The sequence below is a fragment of the Pseudophryne corroboree genome, unplaced genomic scaffold (assembly GCF_028390025.1).
Source record: "Pseudophryne corroboree isolate aPseCor3 unplaced genomic scaffold, aPseCor3.hap2 scaffold_280, whole genome shotgun sequence".
Lineage (NCBI taxonomy): Eukaryota > Metazoa > Chordata > Amphibia > Anura > Myobatrachidae > Pseudophryne > Pseudophryne corroboree.
Genome location: NW_026969463.1, coordinates 19673 through 38832, shown reverse-complemented (window position 1 = coordinate 38832; position 19160 = coordinate 19673). Strand labels below are relative to the sequence as shown.

The following is a 19160-nucleotide window of genomic DNA, read 5'->3' as shown; positions in this document are numbered from 1 at the left end:
CAGGGGGGTGCCCGAGCAGCGACCCTCCCCAGCTCTAGCCCAACTCCTACTTACCTGCCAGGTGATATACTATGATCATGAAGGTGCTTCTCCCAGGGCAAGGCTCACCCATTGCACTCTGGGTGTGCTGCTCCTGTGATTTCTCCAAATGTGGGAAACTTGACTGCATAATTTGTGTTTCCCCTGGTCGGCTCTCGTATAATTCAGATCTCTTTGTCTCAGGTCTCTCTCCAGCCTAGTTTGCTGTCTGTTTCCACTTCTCTTTTCTTGAGCCGCTTCCTTCTATGCCCTTGCGCACTATCCTGACTTCTCCCGTCTGCTTAATTTGTGCCTTCCAATGCACAATGCGAACTACAGGTAGTGCTGCAGGTCCCACACCCTTTTATTTGCCTTACAGAGCAGCTCTGGAGCTGTTACAGTGCCCAGCTGCTGCAAGAACTCAGCTTGAATGCTTCGGGGCTGGGGCATAGCCAACATGAGCCCCACACCGAAGGAGGGTGGAGGTGTTTAATGCGAACTAGGGGTCATCCAAGCGCCGAAAAAGGCTGCCATGCCCTGCACGCCCCTTTTCTCTTTTCATATGCAGACGAGGGTTGAAGCCAACTTTGACCCACTGCTTGGATGACATCACCATATGCAAATCCATCTGCTGCAGGCCTTCCCCCAGGAATGCTTGCACTAGTTGTTGCATTTGGTTTGTTGTTTGGGGGTGCTTCAGTATTAGGTAGCCTTCTGCCCTCCCATGTTCATCTGAAAATATGTGTTCTCCCTGCAGTTGTTGTCCCCAGATGAGAGTTCCCTTGTGCTGCCTCAGTTGAATCTCCTTTACTTGACAGAGATGTGCCTGAGCAGCGGCCCTCCCCAGCCCTATCCCAAATCATACTTATTTTGCATAGGAGATACCATGGTCATGAAGATTGTTCTCCCAGGGTGAGGTTCATTCATTGCATTCTGGGTATGCTGACCCGTATGATTTCCTCAAATGTGGGAAACTCGACTGCATTGTTTGTGGTAGTGGGGGACTGTGTTTGTTCTTTCCTCTGGTCAGCTCTGGTAAAAGTCAGATTTATTTGTCTCAGATCTTCCTCTAGCCTTGTTCTTCTTTCGAGAGATTCCTTGTGCTGCCTCAGTTGGATCTCCTTCACTTGACAGGGGGGTGCCCGAGCAGCGACTCTCCCCAGCCCTATCCCAAATCATACTTATTTTGCATAGGAGATACCATGGTCATGAAGATTGTTCTCCCAGGGTGAGGTTCATTCATTGCATTCTGAGTATGCTGACCCGTATGATTTCCCCAAATGTGGGAAACTCGACTGCATTATTTGTGGTAGTGGGGGACTGTGTTTGTTCTTTCCTCTGGTCAGCTCTGGTAAAAGTCAGATTTCTTTGTCTCAGATTTTCCTCTAGCCTTGTTCTTCTTTCGAGAGTTCCCTTGTGCTGCCTCAGTTGGGTCTCCTTCACTTGACAGGGGGGTGCCCGAGCAGCGACCCTCCCCAGCTCTAGCCCAACTCCTACTTACCTGCCAGGTGATATACTATGATCATGAAGGTGCTTCTCCAAGGGCAAGGCTCACCCATTGCACTCTGGGTGTGCTGCTCCTGTGATTTCTCCAAATGTGGGAAACTTGACTGCATAATTTGTGTTTCCCCTGGTCGGCTCTCGTATAATTCAGATCTCTTTGTCTCAGGTCTCTCTCCAGCCTAGTTTGCTGTCTGTTTCCACTTCTCTTTTCTTGAGCCGCTCCCTTCTATGCCCTTGCGCACTATCCTGACTTCTCCCGTCTGCTTAATTTGTGCCTTCCAACGCACAATGCGAACTACAGGTAGTGTTGCAGGGCCCACGCCCTTTTACTTGCCTTACAGAGCAGCTCTGGAGCTGTTACAGTGCCCAGCTGCTGCAAGAAATCAGCTTGAATGCTTCAGGGGCTGGGGCATAGCCAACATGAGCCCCACACCGAAGGAGGGTGGAGGTGTTTAATGCGAACTAGGGGTCATCCAAGCGCCGAAAAAGGCTGCCATGCCCTGCACGCCCCTTTTCTCTTTTCATATGCAGACGAGGGTTGAAGCCAACTTTGACCCACTGCTTTGATGACATCACCATATGCAAATCCATCTGCTGCAGGCCTTCCCCCAGGAATGCTTGCAATAGTTGTTGCATTTGGTTTGTTGTTTGGGGGTGCTTCAGTATTAGGTAGCCTTCTGCCCTCCCATGTTCATCTGAAAATATGTGTTCTCCCTGCAGTTGTTGTCCCCAGATGAGAGTTCCCTTGTGCTGCCTCAGTTGAATCTCCTTTACTTGACAGAGATGTGCCTGAGCAGCGGCCCTCCCCAGCCCTATCCCAAATCATACTTATTTTGCGTTGGAGATAACATGGTCATGAAAATTGTTCTCCCAGGGTGAGGTTCATTCATTGCATTCTGGGTATGCTGACCCCTGTGATTTCCCCAAATGTGGGAAACTCGACTGCATTATTTGTGGTAGTGGGGGACTGTGTTTGTTCTTTCCTCTGGTCAGCTCTGGTAAAAGTCAGATTTTTTTTGTCTCAGATCTTCCTCTAGCCTTGTTCTTCTTTCGAGAGTTCCCTTGTGCTGCCTCAGTTGGATCTCCTTCACTTGACAGGGGGGTGCCCGAGCAGCGACCCTCCCCAGCTCTAGCCCAACTCCTACTTACCTGCCAGGTGAGATACTATGATCAGGAAGGTGCTTCTCCCAGGGCAAGGCTCACCCATTGCACTCTGGGTGTGCTGCTCCTGTGATTTCCCCAAATGTGGGAAACTTGACTGCATAATTTGTGTTTTCCCTGGTCGGCTCTCGTATAATTCAGATCTCTTTGTCTCAGGTCTCTCTCCAGCCTACTTTGCTGTCTGTTTCCACTTCTCTTTTCTTGAGCCGCTCCCTTCTATGCCCTTGCGCACTATCCTGACTTCTCCCGTCTGCTTACTTTGTGCCTTCCAATGCACAATGCGAACTACAGGTAGTGCTGCAGGTCCCATACCCTTTTATTTGCCTTACAGAGCAGCTCTGGAGCTGTTACAGTGCCCAGCTGCTGCAAGAACTCAGCTTGAATGCTTCGGGGCTGGGGCATAGCCAACATGAGCCCCACACCAAAGGAGGGTGGAGGTGTTTAATGCGAACTAGGGGTCATCCAAGCGCCGAAAAAGGCTGCCATGCCCTGCACGCCCCTTTTCTCTTTTCATATGCAGACGAGGGTTGAAGCCAACTTTGACCCACTGCTTGGATGACATCACCATATGCAAATCCATCTGCTGCAGGCCTTCCCCCAGGAATGCTTGCACTAGTTGTTGCATTTGGTTTGTTGTTTGGGGGTGCTTCAGTATTAGGTAGCCTTCTGCCCTCCCATGTTCATCTGAAAATATGTGTTCTCCCTGCAGTTGTTGTCCCCAGATGAGAGTTCCCTTGTGCTGCCTCAGTTGAATCTCCTTTACTTGACAGAGATGTGCCTGAGCAGCGGCCCTCCCCAGCCCTATCCCAAATCATACTTATTTTGCATAGGAGATACCATGGTCATGAAGATTGTTCTCCCAGGGTGAGGTTCATTCATTGCATTCTGGGTATGCTGACCCGTATGATTTCCCCAAATGTGGGAAACTCGAATGCATTATTTGTGGTAGTGGGGGACTGTGTTTGTTCTTTCCTCTTGTCAGCTCTGGTAAAAGTCAGATTTATTTGTCTCAGATCTTCCTCTAGCCTTGTTCTTCTTTCGAGAGATTCCTTGTGCTGCCTCAGTTGGATCTCCTTCACTTGACAGGGGGGTGCCCGAGCAGCGACCCTCCCCAGCTCTAGCCCAACTCCTACTTACCTGCCAGGTGAGATACTATGATCATGAAGTTGCTTCTCCCAGGGCAAGGATCACCCATTGCACTCTGGGTGTGCTGCCCCAGTGATTTCCCCAAATGTGGGAAACTTGACTGCATAATTTGTATTTCCCCTGGTCGGCTCTCATATAATTCAGATCTCTTTGTCTCAGGTCTCTCTCCAGCCTAGTTTGCTGTCTGTTTCCACTTCTTTTTTCTTGAGCCCCTCCCTTCTATACCCTTGTGCACTATCCTGACTTCTCCTCCCGTCTGCTTACTTTGTGCCTTACAATTCACAATGCAAACTACAGGTAGTGCTGCAGGGCCCACACCCTTTTACTTGCCTTACAGAGCAGCTCTGGAGCTGTTACAGTGCCCAGCTGCTGCAAGAAATCAGCTTGAATGCTTCAGGGGCTGGGGCATGGCCAACATGAGCCCCACACCGAAGGAGGGTGGGGGTGTTTAATGCGAACTAGGGGTCATCCAAGCGCCGCAAAAGGCCGCCATGCCCTGCATACTCCTTTTCTCTTTTCATATGCAGATGAGGGTTCCAGCCAACTTTGGCCCACTGCTTGGATGACATCACCATATGCAAATCCATCTGCTGCAGGCCTTCCCCCAGGAATGCTTGCACTAGTTGTTGCATTTGGTTTGTTGTTTGGGGGTGCTTCAGTATTAGGTAGCCTTCTGCCCTCCCATGTTCATCTGAAAATATGTGTTCTCCCTGCAGTTGTTGTCCCCAGATGAGAGTTCCCTTGTGCTGCCTCAGTTGAATCTCCTTTACTTGACAGAGATGTGCCTGAGCAGCGGCCCTCCCCAGCCCTATCCCAAATCATACTTATTTTGCATAGGAGATACCATGGTCATGAAGATTGTTCTCCCAGGGTGAGGTTCATTCATTGCATTCTGGGTATGCTGACCCCAGTGATTTCCCCAAATGTGGGAAACTTGACTGCATTATTTATGGTAGTGGGGGACTGTGTTTGTGCTTTCCTCTGGTCAGCTCTGGTAAAAGTCAGATTTCTTTGTCTCAGACCTTCCTCTAGCCTTGTTCTTCTTTCGAGAGTTCCCTTGTGCTGCCTCAGTTGGATCTCCTTCACTTGACAGGGGGGTGCCCGAGCAGCGACCCTCCCCAGCTCTAGCCCAACTCCTACTTACCTGCCAGGTGAGATACTATGATCAGGAAGGTGCTTCTACCAGGGCAAGGCTCACCCATTGCACTCTGGGTTTGCTGTTCCTGTGATTTCCCCAAATGTGGGAAACTTGACTGCATAATTTGTGTTTCCCCTGGTCGGCTCTCGTATAATTCAGATCTTTTTGTCTCAGGTCTCTCTCCAGCCTAGTTTGCTGTCTGTTTCCACTTCTCTTTTCTTGAGCCGCTCCCTTCTATGCCCTTGCGCACTATCCTGACTTCTCATGTCTGCTTAATTTGTGCCTTCCAACGCACAATGCGAATTACAGGTAGTGCTGCAGGGCCCACACCCTTTTACTTGCCTTACAGAGCAGCTCTGGAGCTGTTACAGTGCCCAGCTGCTGCAAGAAATCAGCTTGAATGCTTCAGGGGCTGGGGCATAGCCAACATGAGCCCCACACCGAAGGAGGGTGGAGGCGTTTAATGCGAACTAGGGGTCATCCAAGCGCCGCAAAAGGCCGCCATGCCCTGCACGCCCCATTTCTCTTTTCATATGCAGACGAGGGTTGAAGCCAACTTTGACTCACTGCTTGGATGACATCACCATGTTCAAATCCATCTGCTGCAGGCCTTCCCCCAGGAATGCTTGCACTAGTTGTTGCATTTGGTTTGTTGTTTGGGGGTGCTTCAGTATTAGGCAGCCTTCTGCCCTCCCATGTTCATCTGAAAATGTGTGTTCTCCCTGGAGTTGTTGTCCCCAGATGAGAGTTCCCTTGTGCTGCCTCAGTTGAATCTCCTTTACTTGACAGAGATGTGCCTGAGCAGCGGCCCTCCCCAGCCCTATCCCAAATCATACTTATTTTGCATAGGAGATACCATGGTCATGAAGATTGTTCTCCCAGGGTGAGGTTCATTCATTGCATTCTGAGTATGCTGACCCGTATGATTTCCCCAAATGTGGGAAACTCGACTGCATTATTTGTGGTAGTGGGGGACTGTGTTTGTTCTTTCCTCTGGTCAGCTCTGGTAAAAGTCAGATTTATTTGTCTCAGATCTTCCTCTAGCCTTGTTCTTCTTTCGAGAGATTCCTTGTGCTGCCTCAGTTGGATCTCCTTCACTTGACAGGGGGGTGCCCGAGCAGCGACCCTCCCCAGCTGTAGCCCAACTCCTACTTACCTGCCAGGTGAGATACTATGATCATGAAGGTGCTTCTCCCAGGGCAAGGCTCACCCATTGCACTCTGGGTGTGCTGCTCCTGTGATTTCTCCAAATGTGGGAAACTTGACTGCATAATTTGTGTTTCCCCTGGTCGGCTCTCGTATAATTCAGATCTCTTTGTCTCAGGTCTCTCTCCAGCCTAGTTTGCTGTCTGTTTCCACTTCTCTTTTCTTGAGCCGCTCCCTTCTATGCCCTTGCGCACTATCCTGACTTCTCCCGTCTGCTTAATTTGTGCCTTCCAACGCACAATGCGAACTACAGGTAGTGCTGAAGGTCCCACGCCCTTTTACTTGCCTTACAGAGCAGCTCTGGAGCTGTTACAGTGCCCAACTGCTGCAAGAAATCAGCTTGAATGCTTCGGGGCTGGGGCATAGCCAACATGAGCCCCACACCGAAGGAGGGTGGAGGTGTTTAATGCGAACTAGGGGTCATCCAAGCCCCGAAAAAGGCTGCCATGCCCTGCACGCCCCTTTTCTCTTTTCATATGCAGACGAGGGTTGAAGCCAACTTTGACCCACTGCTTGGATGACATCACCATATGCAAATCCATCTACTGCAGGCCTTCCCCCAGGAATGCTTGCACTAGTTGTTGCCTTTGGTTTGTTGTTTGGGGGTGCTTCAGTATTAGGTAGTCTTCTGCCCTCCCATGTTCATCTGAAAATATGTGTTCTCCCTGCAGTTGTTGTCCCCAGATGAGAGTTCCCTTGTGCTGCCTCAGTTGAATCTCCTTTACTTGACAGAGATGTGCCTGAGCAGCGGCCCTCCCCAGCCCTATCCCAAATCATACTTATTTTGCATAGGAGATACCATGGTCATGAAGATTGTTCTCCCAGGGTGAGGTTCATTCATTGCATTCTGGGTATGCTGACCCGTATGATTTCCCCAAATGTGGGAAACTCGACTGCATTATTTGTGGTAGTGGGGGACTGTGTTTGTTCTTTCCTCTGGTCAGCTCTGGTAAAAGTCAGATTTATTTGTCTCAGATCTTCCTCTAGCCTTGTTCTTCTTTCGAGAGATTCCTTGTGCTGCCTCAGTTGGATCTCCTTCACTTGACAGGGGGGTGCCCGAGCAGCGACCCTCCCCAGCTGTAGCCCAACTCCTACTTACCTGCCAGGTGAGATACTATGATCATGAAGTTGCTTCTCCCAGGGCAAGGATCACCCATTGCACTCTGGGTGTGCTACCCCAGTGATTTCCCCAAATGTGGGAAACTTGACTGCATAATTTGTGTTTCCCCTGGTCGGCTCTCATATAATTCAGATCTCTTTGTCTCAGGTCTCTCTCCAGCCTAGTTTGCTGTCTGTTTCCACTTCTTTTTTCTTGAGCCCCTCCCTTCTATACCCTTGTGCACTATCCTGACTTCTCCTCCCGTCTGCTTACTTTGTGCCTTACAATTCACAATGCAAACTACAGGTAGTGCTGCAGGGCCCACACCCTTTTACTTGCCTTACAGAGCAGCTCTGGAGCTGTTACAGTGCCCAGCTGCTGCAAGAAATCAGCTTGAATGCTTCAGGGGCTGGGGCATGGCCAACATGAGCCCCACACCGAAGGAGGGTGGGGGTGTTTAATGCAAACTAGGGGTCATCCAAGCGCCGCAAAAGGCCGCCATGTCCTGCATACTCCTTTTCTCTTTTCATATGCAGATGAGGGTTCCAGCCAACTTTGGCCCACTGCTTGGATGACATCACCGTATGCAAATCCGTCTTCTGCAGACCTTCCCCCTGGAATGCTTGTACTAGTTGTTGCATTTGGTTTGTTGTTTGGGGGTGCTTCAGTATTAGGCAGCCTTCTGCCTTCCCATGTTCATCTGAAAATATGTGTTCTCCCTGCAGTTGTTGTCCCCAGATGAGAGTTCCCTTGTGCTGCCTCAGTTGAATCTCCTTTACTTGACAGAGATGTGCCTGAGCAGCGGCCCTCCCCAGCCCTATCCCAAATCATACTTATTTTGCATAGGAGATACCATGGTCATGAAGATTGTTCTCCCAGGGTGAGGTTCATTCATTGCATTCTGGGTATGCTTACCCCTGAGATTTCCCCAAATGTGGGGAAACTCGACTGCATTATTTGTGGTAGTGGGGGACTGTGTTTGTGCTTTCCTCTGGTCAGCTCTGGTAAAAGTCAGATTTCTTTGTCTCAGATTTTCCTCTAGCCTTGTTCTTCTTTCGAGAGTTCTCTTGTGCTGCCTCAGTTGGATCTCCTTCACTTGACAGGGGGGTGCCCGAGCAGCGACCCTCCCCAGCTCTAGCCCAACTCCTACTTACCTGCCAGGTGAGATACTATGATCATGAAGGTGCTTCTCCCAGGGCAAGGCTCACCCATTGCACTCTGGGTGTGCTGCTCCTGCGATTTCCCCAAATGTGGGAAACTTGACTGCATAATTTGTGTTTCCCCTGGTCGGCTCTCGTATAATTCAGATCTTTTTGTCTCAGGTCTCTCTCCAGCCTAGTTTGCTGTCTGTTTCCACTTCTCTTTTCTTGAGCCGCTCCCTTCTATGCCCTTGCGCACTATCCTGACTTCTCCCGTCTGCTTACTTTGTGCCTTCCAACGCACAATGCGAACTACAGGTAGTGCTGCAGGTCCCACACCCTTTTATTTGCCTTACAGAGCAGCTCTGGAGCTTTTACAGTGCCCAGCTGCTGCAAGGAATCAGCTTGAATGCTTCAGGGGCTGGGGCATAGCCAACATGAGACCCACACCGAAGGAGGGTGGAGGTGTTTAATGCGAACTAGGGGTCATCCAAGCGCCGAAAAAGGCTGCCATGCCCTGCACGCCCCGTTTCTCTTTTCATATGCAGATGAGGGTTGAAGCCAACTTTGACCCACTGCTTGGATGACATCACCATATGCAAATCCATCTGCTGCAGGCCTTCCCCCAGGAATGCTTGCACTAGTTGTTGCATTTGGTTTGTTGTTTGGGGGTGCTTCAGTATTAGGTAGCCTTCTGCCCTCCCATGTTCATCTGAAAATATGTGTTCTCCCTGCAGTTGTTGTCCCCAGATGAGAGTTCACTTGTGCTGCCTCAGTTGAATCTCCTTTACTTGACAGAGATGTGCCTGAGCAGCGGCCCTCCCCTGCCCTATCCCAAATCATACTTATTTTGCATAGAAGATACCATGGTCATGAAGATTGTTCTCCCAGGGTGAGGTTCATTCATTGCATTCTGGGTATGCTGACCCCTGTGATTTCCCCAAATGTGGGAAACTCGACTGCATTATTTGTGGTAGTGGGGGACTGTGTTTGTGCTTTCCTCTGGTCAGCTCTGGTAAAAGTCAGATTTCTTTGTCTCAGATCTTCCTCTAGCCTTGTTCTTCTTTCGAGAGTTCCCTTGTGCTGCCTCAGTTGGATCTCCTTCACTTGACATGGGGGTGCCCGAGCAGCGACCCTCCCCAGCTCTAGCCCAACTCCTACTTACCTGCCAGGTGAGATACTATGATCAGGAAGGTGCTTCTCCCAGGGCAAGGCTCACCCATTGCACTCTGGGTGTGCTGCTCCTGTGATTTCCCCAAATGTGGGACACTTGACTGCATAATTTGTGTTTCCTCTGGTCGGCTCTCGTATAATTCAGATCTCTTTGTCTCAGGTCTCTCTCCAGCCTAGTTTGCTGTCTGTTTACACTTCTCTTTTCTTGAGCCGCTCCCTTCTATGCCCTTGCGCACTATCCTGACTTCTCCCATCTGCTAACTTTGTGCCTTCCAATGCACAATGCAAACTACAGGTAGTGCTGCAGGTCCCGCACCCTTTTATTTGCCTTACAGAGCAGCTCTGGAGCTGTTACAGTGCCCAGCTGCTGCAAGAAATCAGCTTGAATACTTTAGGGGATGGTGCATAGCCAACATGAGACCCACACCGAAGGAGGGTGGAGATGTTTAATGCGAACTAGGGGTCATCCAAGTGCTGCAAAAGGCTGCCATGCCCTGCACGCCCCTTTTCTCTTTTCATATGCAGACGAGGGTTGAAGCCAACTTTGACCCACTGCTTGGATGACATCACCATATGCAAATCCATCTGCTGCAGCCTTCCCCCAGGAATGCTAGCACTAGTTGTTGCATTTGGTTTGTTGTTTGGGGGTGCTTCAGTATTAGGCAGCCTTCTGCCCTCCCATGTTCATCTGAAAATATGTGTTCTCTCTGCAGTTGTTGTCCCCAGATGAGAGTTCCCTTGTGCTGCCTCAGTTGAATCTCCTTTACTTGACAGAGATGTGCATGAGCAGCGGCCCTCCCCAGCCCTATCCCAAATCATACTTATTTTGCATAGCCGATACCATGGTCATGAAGATTGTTCTCCCAGGGTGAGGTTCATTCATTGCATTCTGGGTATGCTGACCCCTGTGATTTCCCCAAATGTGGCAAACTCGACTGCATTATTTGTGGTAGTGGGGGACTGTGTTTGTGCTTTCCTCTGGTCAGCTCTGGTAAAAGTCAGATTTCTTTGTCTCAGATTTTCCTCTAGCCTTGTTCTTCTTTCGAGAGTTCCCTTGTGCTGCCTCAGTTGGATCTCCTTCACTTGACAGGGGGGTGCCCGAGCAGCGACCCTCCCCAGCTCTAGCTCAACTCCTACTTACCTGTCAGGTGAGATACTATGATCATGAAGTTGCCTCTCCCAGGGCAAGGATCACCCATTGCACTCTGGGTGTGCTGCCCCTGTGATTTCCCCAAATGTGGGAAACTTGACTGCATAATTTGTGTTTCCCCTGGTCAGCTCTCATATAATTCAGATCTCTTTGTCTCAGGTCTCTCTCCAGCCTAGTTTGCTGTCTGTTTCCACTTCTTTTTTCCTTGTGCACTATCCTGACTTCTCCTCCTATCTGCTTACTTAGTGCCTTACAATGCACAATGCAAACTACAGGTAGTGCTGCAGGGCCCACACCCTTTTACTTGCCTTACAGAGCAGCTCTGGAGCTGTTACAGTGCCCAGCTGCTGCAAGAAATCAGCTTGAATGCTTCAGGGGCTGGGGCATGGCCAACATGAGCCCCACACCGAAGGAGGGTGGGGGTGTTTAATGCAAACTAGGGGTCATCCAAGCGCCGCAGAAGGCCGCCATGCCCTGCATACCCCTTTTCTCTTTTCATATGCAGTTGAGGGTTCCAGCCAACTTTGGCACACTGCTTGGATGACATCACCGTATGCAAATCCGTCTTCTGCAGACCTTCCCCCAGGAATGCTTGTACTAGTTGTTGCATTTGGTTTGTTGTTTAGTGGTGCTTCAGTATTAGTCAGCCTTCTGCCCTCCCATGTTCATCTGAAAATATGTGTTCTCCCTGCAGTTGTTGTCCCCAGATGAGAGTTCCCTTGTGCTGCCTCAGTTGAATCTCCTTTACTTGACAGAGATGTGCCTGAGCAGCGGCCCTCCCCAGCCCTATCCCAAATCATACTTATTTTGCATAGGAGATACCATGGTCATGAAGATTGTTCTCCCAGGGTGAGGTTCATTCATTGCATTCTGGGTATGCTGACCCCTGTGATTTCCCCAAATGTGGGTAACTTGACTGCATTATTTGTGGTAGTGGGGGACTGTGTTTGTGCTTTCCTCTGGTCAGCTCTGGTAAAAGTCAGATTTCTTTGTCTCAGATCTTCCTCTAGCCTTGTTCTTCTTTCGAGAGTTTCCTTGTGCTGCCTCAGTTGGATCTCCTTCACTTGACAGGGGGGTGCCTGAGCAGCGACCCTCCCCAGCTCTAGCCCAACTCCTACTTACCTGCCAGGTGAGATACTTTGATCATGAAGGTGCTTCTCCCAGGGCAAGGCTCACCCATTGCACTCTGGGTGTGCTGCTCCTGCGATTTCCCCAAATGTGGGAAACTTGACTGCATAATTTGTGTTTCCCCTGGTCGGCTCTCGTATAATTCAGATCTCTTTGTCTCAGGTCTCTCTCCAGCCTAGTTTGCTGTCTGTTTCCACTTCTCTATTCTTGAGCCGCTCCCTTCTATGCCCTTGCGCACTATCCTGACTTCTCCTGTCTGCTTACGTCCTTACGTCCTAGAGGATGCTGGGGACTCCGTAAGGACCATGGGGATAGACGGGCTCCGCAGCCCTTAACTCCAGAACATTTATGTGGAGACAACTTTCCTGACTTGACCATCTTCCTTGGACGTTTTCCCCCTGTGTGACTGCTCCCCACCTCGAAAGGGTTGCATCCGTGGTCCCTAGAATCCAGTCCTGGATCCCGAACCATCGCCCCTCTAGGAGGTGAGAACTGTGCAGCCACCAATGGAGTGATATTCTGGTCTTGGAAGACAGGATTATCCTCCGGTGCATGTGTAGGTGGGATCCGGACCACTTGTCCAACAGGTCCCACTGGAACACTCTGGCATGGAACCTGCCAAACTGAATGGCCTCGTAGGCCAAAACCATCTTCCCCAGCAACCGAATGCATTGATGGATTAACACTCTTGCTGGTTTCAGAATTTGTTTGACCAGACTCTGGATCTCCATAGCCTTTCCACTGGAGGAAAACCTCTTCTGTGTCCAGTATCACTCCCAAAAACAACAACCGCGTCATTGGGACCAACTGCGATTTTGGCAAGTTTAGGAGCCAACCATGTTGTTGAAGAACTGTCAGGGAGAGTGCAATGTTTTGCACCAACTGGTCCCTGGATCTCGCCTTTATCAGGAGAACATCCAAGTACGGGATAATTGTGACTCCTTGCTTGCGAAGGAGAACCATCATTTCCGCCATCACCCTGGTGAAAATCCTCGGAGCCGTGGACAGACCAAATGGCAACATCTGAAATTAATAATGACAATCCTGAATTGCAAACCTCAGGTAGCTTGATGCAGTGGCTAAATGGGAACATGTAAGTAGGCATCCTTTAAGTTTACCAAAACCATGAAATCTCCTTCCTCCGGACTGGAGATCACTACCGTGAGAGATTCCATCTTGAAATTGAATTTCTTTAGGTAGAAATTAAGGGATTTCAGATTTCAGATTGGTCTGACTGAGCCGTCCGGCTTCGGGACCACGAAGAGGCTTGAATAAAAACCTTCTCCCTGCTGACTAAGGCTGATTTGAACAATCGGTGAGGGGGAACGTCTTGAAACCCCAGTTTGTACCCTTGGGACACTATTTATAAAACCCACGAGTCCAGGTCCGAATGAATCCAGAACTGACTGAAGAGTTTTAGACGTGCCCCCACTGGTGCGGGCTCCTGCAAGAAAGCCCTAGCGTCATGCAGTGGATTTGGCAGAAGCAGAGGACAATCTCTGCTCCTGCAATCTTGAAGAGGCTACAGACCTCTTCCCTCTTCTCCTTCCTCTACCTGCAAAGAAAGGGGAATCTTAACTTCTTGCATATCTATTGGGCCGAAATGACTGCATCAGATAATGATGCGTCTTTATCCGTTGAGAGGGAACATAGTGCAAGAAGGTTGACTTACCTGCGGGAGCTGCCGAGATCAAATTAACTAGGCCGTCGCCAAACAAGGCTTCACCTTCATAGGGAAGAGACTCCCTTTCTTCTTGGAGTCAGCATCAGCATTTCCTTGGTGAATCCAGATATACAGGGAATGGGGGGAAGGGGATGTGTTCTGCACCAGCTATTAAATTCTAAATATTTGTAAGAAGAGGCCCCAATAAATGTCCATCAGTTATATTAAATATTAATTGTAGGACGTTCGGGGGTGCTACCAGAGACAAGTAATGTTATGCAGGAAAGGAGAAGAGAAAAGAATGTCTCTTTTGCTGGCGCACAAATGATGATTTAAAAATTAACTTTTAATAAATTCGTTAAAATTGTCTAAACACGAAATAAAGTACAATAAGTTTGTATAATGTAATTACCATATATAATAAATGGAAATACATTTATTAATATCAAGGTTCGCTACCTGTGTTGTGTCTTTATTATTGATCCAAATTGACTATATCAATTAGTCTGATACTGAATTACTGGACACTATGTAATATTAGTTGAATGTATATTAGTAATTCACTTGACAAATGTCAGAACCTGGCAATAGTTCTACATATAATACACTTACAGAACTCTTTCCACAATATTTTCCCTTTATTCCAGATCAAATGGTATAATCCCCCACAGTAATTATTCCTGTTATAGTATAGTACAGTATGGTTGCTGGGGACGTCTTTAATGAAAAGAGAGGGAACATCTAATGTGTCTCCTTATGGGTAAAATACTTGCAAGCTAAGTGCTATGAATAGCATCAGCATGTAGATAAATGCTGAGTGTTAGGTGAGTAATGCAGATAAATAGGGATATCTAATAATTCTATAGAATAGTGGGTGAATTATTAGATATCCCTATTTATCTGCACCTCTAAGCACACTATTTGACTGTCCACACCCTGCTGTGCCTATTACCCATCTCCTCCACCACCCTCAACACTGACCCACACATCATTCACCCACAAAGATACAATAAAGGTAGTTTGGATAAATTAGCTAAATGAAATGGATTTAACCAATTTATCTAAATGACCATTTTTGGATGTTTTCCAGTGTTTGGGAGCAAATGGTCAATTGTCATTTGCTGCCACATATTAGCATAATTTTGTTTCAACTAGAAAAAAAAATTGGACAGATAATCTAAGTGTGGATCCAGTTTAATGCTGATTTCAGAGCCAACTATAGACTTGATTGAGGTACTGTGTCCCCGGTACCAAATACCAATTAAAATAATATTGTGAGGTGTTAGGTGTTCAAAAAAGACTGAAAATGAGTGGAAATTATGGTTATTGAGGTTAATAATACTATGGGATCAAAATGACCCCCAAATTCTATGATTTAAGCTGTTTTTTAGGGTTTTTTGAAAAAAACACCCGAATCCAAAACACACCCGAATCCGACAAAAAAATTTCGGTGAGGTTTTGCCAAAACGCGTCCAAACCCAAAACACGGCCGCGGAACCGAACCCAAAACCAAAACCCGAAAAATTTCCGGTGCTCATCACTACTTAATTAGAACTTCGGTCAATGTAAATTAACCATTGGACTCAATATGGTTATCCTTAAAACCCAGGGGTCTATTTAAGATCGATCTTAATCGATGTTGGGCTTCCAGGTTGAAAAAAACACACACATTTACTAACATTTTAAAATTTATATAAAAAATCATCTGTTCGTAAATGCAGTGCACATGGTTTTGCCCAACTGCTAACAAAATTCCTGCTGCGATCAACTTGGAATTACCCCCATCGATTGATGTTTTCACACTGCTCGTTCCAACCGCAAAAACTATGAAGAGGATGGGGACATATACGCAGGGTCCATCCTGTGCATGTGCCTACATTTTCTCCGGGTGCCCCGCAGAAAATGCGAATGCCTCTGCCTGTCAATCAGTAGAGGGCGTACCTTCGCAGGTATATCGCGATCATGAGCCATGTCTCCCATTTTTGTCATTATAGGTGCTCTGTGAGCTGCTGACCATGCCCCAGCCCCTCTGTCTCCCGTGAATAGACATTGGGGCTTATTCAGACCAGATCGCTTCAATTTATTTTCACCCAGCGGGCAATCAGGTCTGCACTGCACATGCGTATGCGCCACAATGCGTAGGTGCGACGGTCCGGAGATCACAAGAAGATTGACAAGAAGAGGGTGTTTGTGTGGGTGGCAACTGAATGTTTCTAGGGAGTGTCCGGAAAAACACTGGAGGGACCCGGCGTTTTGTGGGAGGATTTGTGACGTCACCTCAATGGCTGAGTAAGTGCTGAGCTGTGCAGCTCTTGTGCACATGTGATCACACACCTGCACAGCAAATTTTCCCTTCCGCTGTAGGCGGCAACCACCTGATCACAGGGATGCAAAAACGCACCCTAGCGATCAGGTCTGAATTACCCACAATGTGCATATTTGCAGAGCAACAAGCTACAGGGAGCCTTCCACCCCCCCCTTCCCCATGACTATGGGACACTGGGGGGGGGGGGGGGTTGTTTGGGTTAGCTGGACATTCCCAAAAAAAGTGACTGTCCTGCAAAAATTGGGTTAGTTGGGAGGTATGTGCAAATACATTTATTGTTTTGCATGCAGGGTAAATACTGGCTTCTTTGACATTTAGCCACAAATGCTGCACAGTTGAATTACAGTATTACACTGCAATTAACAGTTATGCTAGGACATTCCTTCTCCCAAAATCTACCTTTCTCTGCATTAACTTAAAGGAGAAGGGTCTGAATGGGTTAAAAAAAATGTGTGAGGTCCCCCCTCCTTAGTATAACCAGCCTCTTTGAGCCGGTCCTGGTTATTTAAATACTGGAGGAAAAATTGGACAGAGGTTCCCCGTATTTAGACAACCAGCACCGGGCTCTTAGACGGGTCTTGGTTCCAAAAATACGTGGGACAAAAGATGTAGGGGTCCCCCATATTTTTAAAACCAGCACCGGGCTCCACTAGCCAGAGAGATAATGCCACAGCCGGGGGACACTTTTATGTAGGTCCCTGCGGCCCTGGCATTTCCCCTCCAACTAGTCATCCCTGGCCGAGGTTCCCTGGAGGAGTGGGGACCCCTTAAATCAAGAGGTTCCTCCCTTCGAGGCACCCAAGGGCCAGGGGTGAAGCCCGAGGCAGCCCCTGGGTGGTGGGTGCCGGGCTGATAGCCATCTGTGTAAAAAAAGAATATTGTTTTTTTGTTGTGGAACTACAAGGCCCAGCAAGCCTCCCCCACTTGCTGGTACTTTGAGAACCTCAAGTACCAGCAGGCGGGGAAATAACGGGCTCGCTGGTACCTGTAGTTCTACAACAACAAAAAATACCCAAATAAAAACACAAACACACACACCGTGACAGTAAAATTATACCCCTTTCACATCGCACAAATAACCCGGTACCGACACGGCATATTGCCGTGTCGAACCGGGTCAGTGTGCGATGTGAAAGCACACTGGCCGATTTAGCGGGTCGCCTGACCCGGTAAATCAACCCGGTAAAAAAGAAGGGTTTTACCCGGGTTGATTACCGGGTCAGGTGCGGTGTGAATGGGAGCCGTGTCGATGCGACACGGTTCCCATTCACAAGATAGGGAGAGGCGGCGCTGGAGATGAGCTCATCTCCCGACGCTGCCTCCACCCCCGCCCCTGCTGCTGCTGCGCGCTCCGTTGTTATGGCAACCGACCCGGTATATTGCCGGGTCGGAAAGCCAGCAGCGGAGTGCAAATGCCGGATCCCACCCGGTAAGTACACGTTTGTCTTACCGGGTAGGATCCGGCATTTGCAGTCTGAATGCAGCATTATTGAGACAGGCTGTAGCATGTGGATGCATGTAACCCTATAAAAGTGATGGATTGGGTGACTATTACAATACCCACTGTTGCTGTCTGAAAAATGATGGATTTATAGATTGCTCTGCCGAGATATGTTTTTTTTCTAAAATCCACAGGTATGGATGGATAGTATACTTGACGACACAGAGGTAGGTAGAGCAGTGGCCTATTGTACCGTACTGCTATATATTATATTATTTATTATTATTATCCTTTATTTATATGGCGCCACAAGGGTTCCGCAGCACCCAATTACAGAGTACATAAACAAATAATCAAACAGGAAAACAGCAACTTACAGTTGATGACAATATAGGACAAGTACAGGGTAAATAAACATAGCTACATCAGCAGATGACACTGGAATAAGTATCAGGTGGCAGAAGACTGCTGGATTTGGTGCAGCTGAAGATTATTAAAGTAAGAAAAGAGTAAGCACATGAGGGAAGAGGGCCCTGCTCATGAGAGCTTACATTCTAAAGGGGAGGGGTAGACAGACAGGGGTGAGACAGATGGGGTACATAGAGAGTGTGGAACAGAGGTTTAGGATGAGATTTGGCTGGGTTTGGTGAAGAAGTGGGTCTTGAGAGCCCATTTGAAATTTTGTAGAGAGGTGGAGAGTCTGAGGGGGAGAGGTAGGGAATTCCAGAGAAGTGGTGCAGCACGTGAAAAATCTTGGAGGTAGGAGTGGGAGGAAGTAATCCGTAGGCAGGAGAGTCGGCGTGCATTAGCAGAGCGAAGAGGACGGGTGGGAGTGTAAAGCGAGATAAGATCAGAGATGTAGATGGGAGAGGAGTAGGTGAGGGTTTTGTAAGCAAGTGTGAGAAGCTTGAAATGGATTCTGAAAGGGAAGGGGAGCCAGTGAAGGACTAGTAAGAGAGGAGAGGTGGACGTAGTGCATTTGGTGAGGAAAATGAGCCGGGCAGCAGCATTGAGGATAGATTGGAGTGGAGAGAGGTATTTGTCAGGAATGCCAGTCAGGAGGAGATTACAGTAGTCCAGTCTGGAGATGACCAGTGAGTGGATAAGAGTCTTAGTAGCATCCTGGGTCAGAAAGGGTCTGATCCTGGAAATATTTTTTAGATGAAAACGGCAGGTTTGTGAGAGGTGCTGAATGTGTGGTTTGAAGGAGAGGGAGGAGTCAAGGATTACTCCAAGACAGCACATTTGGGGGGTAGAGGAGATAGTAGTGCCATCAATAGATAATGAGATTGTAGGAGGTGAGGTTATGCGGGAGGGAGGGAAGATGATCAGCTCGGTCTTAGACATGTTAAGTTTAAGAAAGCGCTGGGACATCCAGGAAGAGATAGCAGAGAGACAGTTGGAGATACGAGTGAGGAGAGTAGGGGAGAGGTCTGGAGAGGAAAGATAGATTTGAGTGTCATCAGCATAGAGATGATATTGGAAACCAAAAGAACTAATGAGCTTACCTAGTGAGGACGTATAGAGAGAGAAGAGGACCAAGGACAGAACCTTGGGGTACCCCTACAGTTAGTGGAAGTGAGGGGGAGGTGGAGTCATGAGAGGAGACAGAGAATGAACGGTCAGAAAGGTAGGACGACAACCAAGAGAGGGCAGTGTTACGCAGACCAATGGAGTGAAGGATTTGCAGTAGGAGAGGGTGGTCCACAGTGTCAAAAGCAGCAGAGAGATCAAGTAGAATAAGTAGAGAGTAGTGTCCCTTAGATTTAGCAGCATGGAGGTCATTGCATACTTTTGTAAGGGCAGTTTCAGTGGAGTGGAGAGGACGGAAGCCAGACTGGAATGGGTCAAGCAGTGAGTGTGAGGAAA

At 48.4% G+C, this 19160-nt stretch overlaps 19 non-coding genes and 3 pseudogenes across 19 annotated transcripts; all 22 read left to right on the top strand.

Annotated features, from left to right (window-relative positions):
• The first annotated feature begins 46 nt into the window (after positions 1-46).
• LOC135014437 (U1 spliceosomal RNA) lies at positions 47-209 on the top strand. The gene has a single exon (XR_010212960.1). It is a non-coding gene; the product is annotated as a U1 spliceosomal RNA (small nuclear RNA).
• Positions 210-879: 670 nt separating this feature from the next.
• On the top strand, positions 880-1043 carry LOC135014357 (U1 spliceosomal RNA). Its single transcript, XR_010212899.1, has one exon. It is a non-coding gene; the product is annotated as a U1 spliceosomal RNA (small nuclear RNA).
• A 152-nt stretch (positions 1044-1195) lies between these two features.
• LOC135014314 (U1 spliceosomal RNA) lies at positions 1196-1359 on the top strand. The gene has a single exon (XR_010212857.1). It is a non-coding gene; the product is annotated as a U1 spliceosomal RNA (small nuclear RNA).
• A 152-nt stretch (positions 1360-1511) lies between these two features.
• Positions 1512-1674, top strand: LOC135014473 (U1 spliceosomal RNA). The gene has a single exon (XR_010212979.1). It is a non-coding gene; the product is annotated as a U1 spliceosomal RNA (small nuclear RNA).
• A 671-nt stretch (positions 1675-2345) lies between these two features.
• Positions 2346-2509, top strand: LOC135014339 (U1 spliceosomal RNA). Its single transcript, XR_010212881.1, has one exon. It is a non-coding gene; the product is annotated as a U1 spliceosomal RNA (small nuclear RNA).
• A 153-nt stretch (positions 2510-2662) lies between these two features.
• Positions 2663-2825, top strand: LOC135014391 (U1 spliceosomal RNA). Its single transcript, XR_010212927.1, has one exon. It is a non-coding gene; the product is annotated as a U1 spliceosomal RNA (small nuclear RNA).
• A 670-nt stretch (positions 2826-3495) lies between these two features.
• Positions 3496-3659, top strand: LOC135014281 (U1 spliceosomal RNA). Its single transcript, XR_010212824.1, has one exon. It is a non-coding gene; the product is annotated as a U1 spliceosomal RNA (small nuclear RNA).
• A 152-nt stretch (positions 3660-3811) lies between these two features.
• Positions 3812-3946, top strand: LOC135014486 (U1 spliceosomal RNA; annotated as a pseudogene).
• Positions 3947-4648: 702 nt separating this feature from the next.
• On the top strand, positions 4649-4812 carry LOC135014289 (U1 spliceosomal RNA). Its single transcript, XR_010212832.1, has one exon. It is a non-coding gene; the product is annotated as a U1 spliceosomal RNA (small nuclear RNA).
• A 152-nt stretch (positions 4813-4964) lies between these two features.
• LOC135014468 (U1 spliceosomal RNA) lies at positions 4965-5127 on the top strand. Its single transcript, XR_010212975.1, has one exon. It is a non-coding gene; the product is annotated as a U1 spliceosomal RNA (small nuclear RNA).
• Positions 5128-5798: 671 nt separating this feature from the next.
• LOC135014313 (U1 spliceosomal RNA) lies at positions 5799-5962 on the top strand. The gene has a single exon (XR_010212856.1). It is a non-coding gene; the product is annotated as a U1 spliceosomal RNA (small nuclear RNA).
• A 152-nt stretch (positions 5963-6114) lies between these two features.
• LOC135014411 (U1 spliceosomal RNA) lies at positions 6115-6277 on the top strand. Its single transcript, XR_010212946.1, has one exon. It is a non-coding gene; the product is annotated as a U1 spliceosomal RNA (small nuclear RNA).
• Positions 6278-6947: 670 nt separating this feature from the next.
• LOC135014334 (U1 spliceosomal RNA) lies at positions 6948-7111 on the top strand. Its single transcript, XR_010212876.1, has one exon. It is a non-coding gene; the product is annotated as a U1 spliceosomal RNA (small nuclear RNA).
• A 152-nt stretch (positions 7112-7263) lies between these two features.
• Positions 7264-7405, top strand: LOC135014465 (U1 spliceosomal RNA; annotated as a pseudogene).
• Positions 7406-8100: 695 nt separating this feature from the next.
• LOC135014514 (U1 spliceosomal RNA) lies at positions 8101-8265 on the top strand. The gene has a single exon (XR_010213009.1). It is a non-coding gene; the product is annotated as a U1 spliceosomal RNA (small nuclear RNA).
• Positions 8266-8417: 152 nt separating this feature from the next.
• LOC135014374 (U1 spliceosomal RNA) lies at positions 8418-8580 on the top strand. Its single transcript, XR_010212915.1, has one exon. It is a non-coding gene; the product is annotated as a U1 spliceosomal RNA (small nuclear RNA).
• Positions 8581-9251: 671 nt separating this feature from the next.
• On the top strand, positions 9252-9415 carry LOC135014531 (U1 spliceosomal RNA). Its single transcript, XR_010213026.1, has one exon. It is a non-coding gene; the product is annotated as a U1 spliceosomal RNA (small nuclear RNA).
• Positions 9416-9567: 152 nt separating this feature from the next.
• LOC135014394 (U1 spliceosomal RNA) lies at positions 9568-9730 on the top strand. Its single transcript, XR_010212930.1, has one exon. It is a non-coding gene; the product is annotated as a U1 spliceosomal RNA (small nuclear RNA).
• A 670-nt stretch (positions 9731-10400) lies between these two features.
• On the top strand, positions 10401-10564 carry LOC135014341 (U1 spliceosomal RNA). The gene has a single exon (XR_010212883.1). It is a non-coding gene; the product is annotated as a U1 spliceosomal RNA (small nuclear RNA).
• Positions 10565-10716: 152 nt separating this feature from the next.
• On the top strand, positions 10717-10858 carry LOC135014464 (U1 spliceosomal RNA; annotated as a pseudogene).
• A 673-nt stretch (positions 10859-11531) lies between these two features.
• Positions 11532-11695, top strand: LOC135014274 (U1 spliceosomal RNA). The gene has a single exon (XR_010212818.1). It is a non-coding gene; the product is annotated as a U1 spliceosomal RNA (small nuclear RNA).
• Positions 11696-11847: 152 nt separating this feature from the next.
• LOC135014398 (U1 spliceosomal RNA) lies at positions 11848-12010 on the top strand. The gene has a single exon (XR_010212934.1). It is a non-coding gene; the product is annotated as a U1 spliceosomal RNA (small nuclear RNA).
• The last annotated feature ends 7150 nt before the right edge of the window (positions 12011-19160 follow it).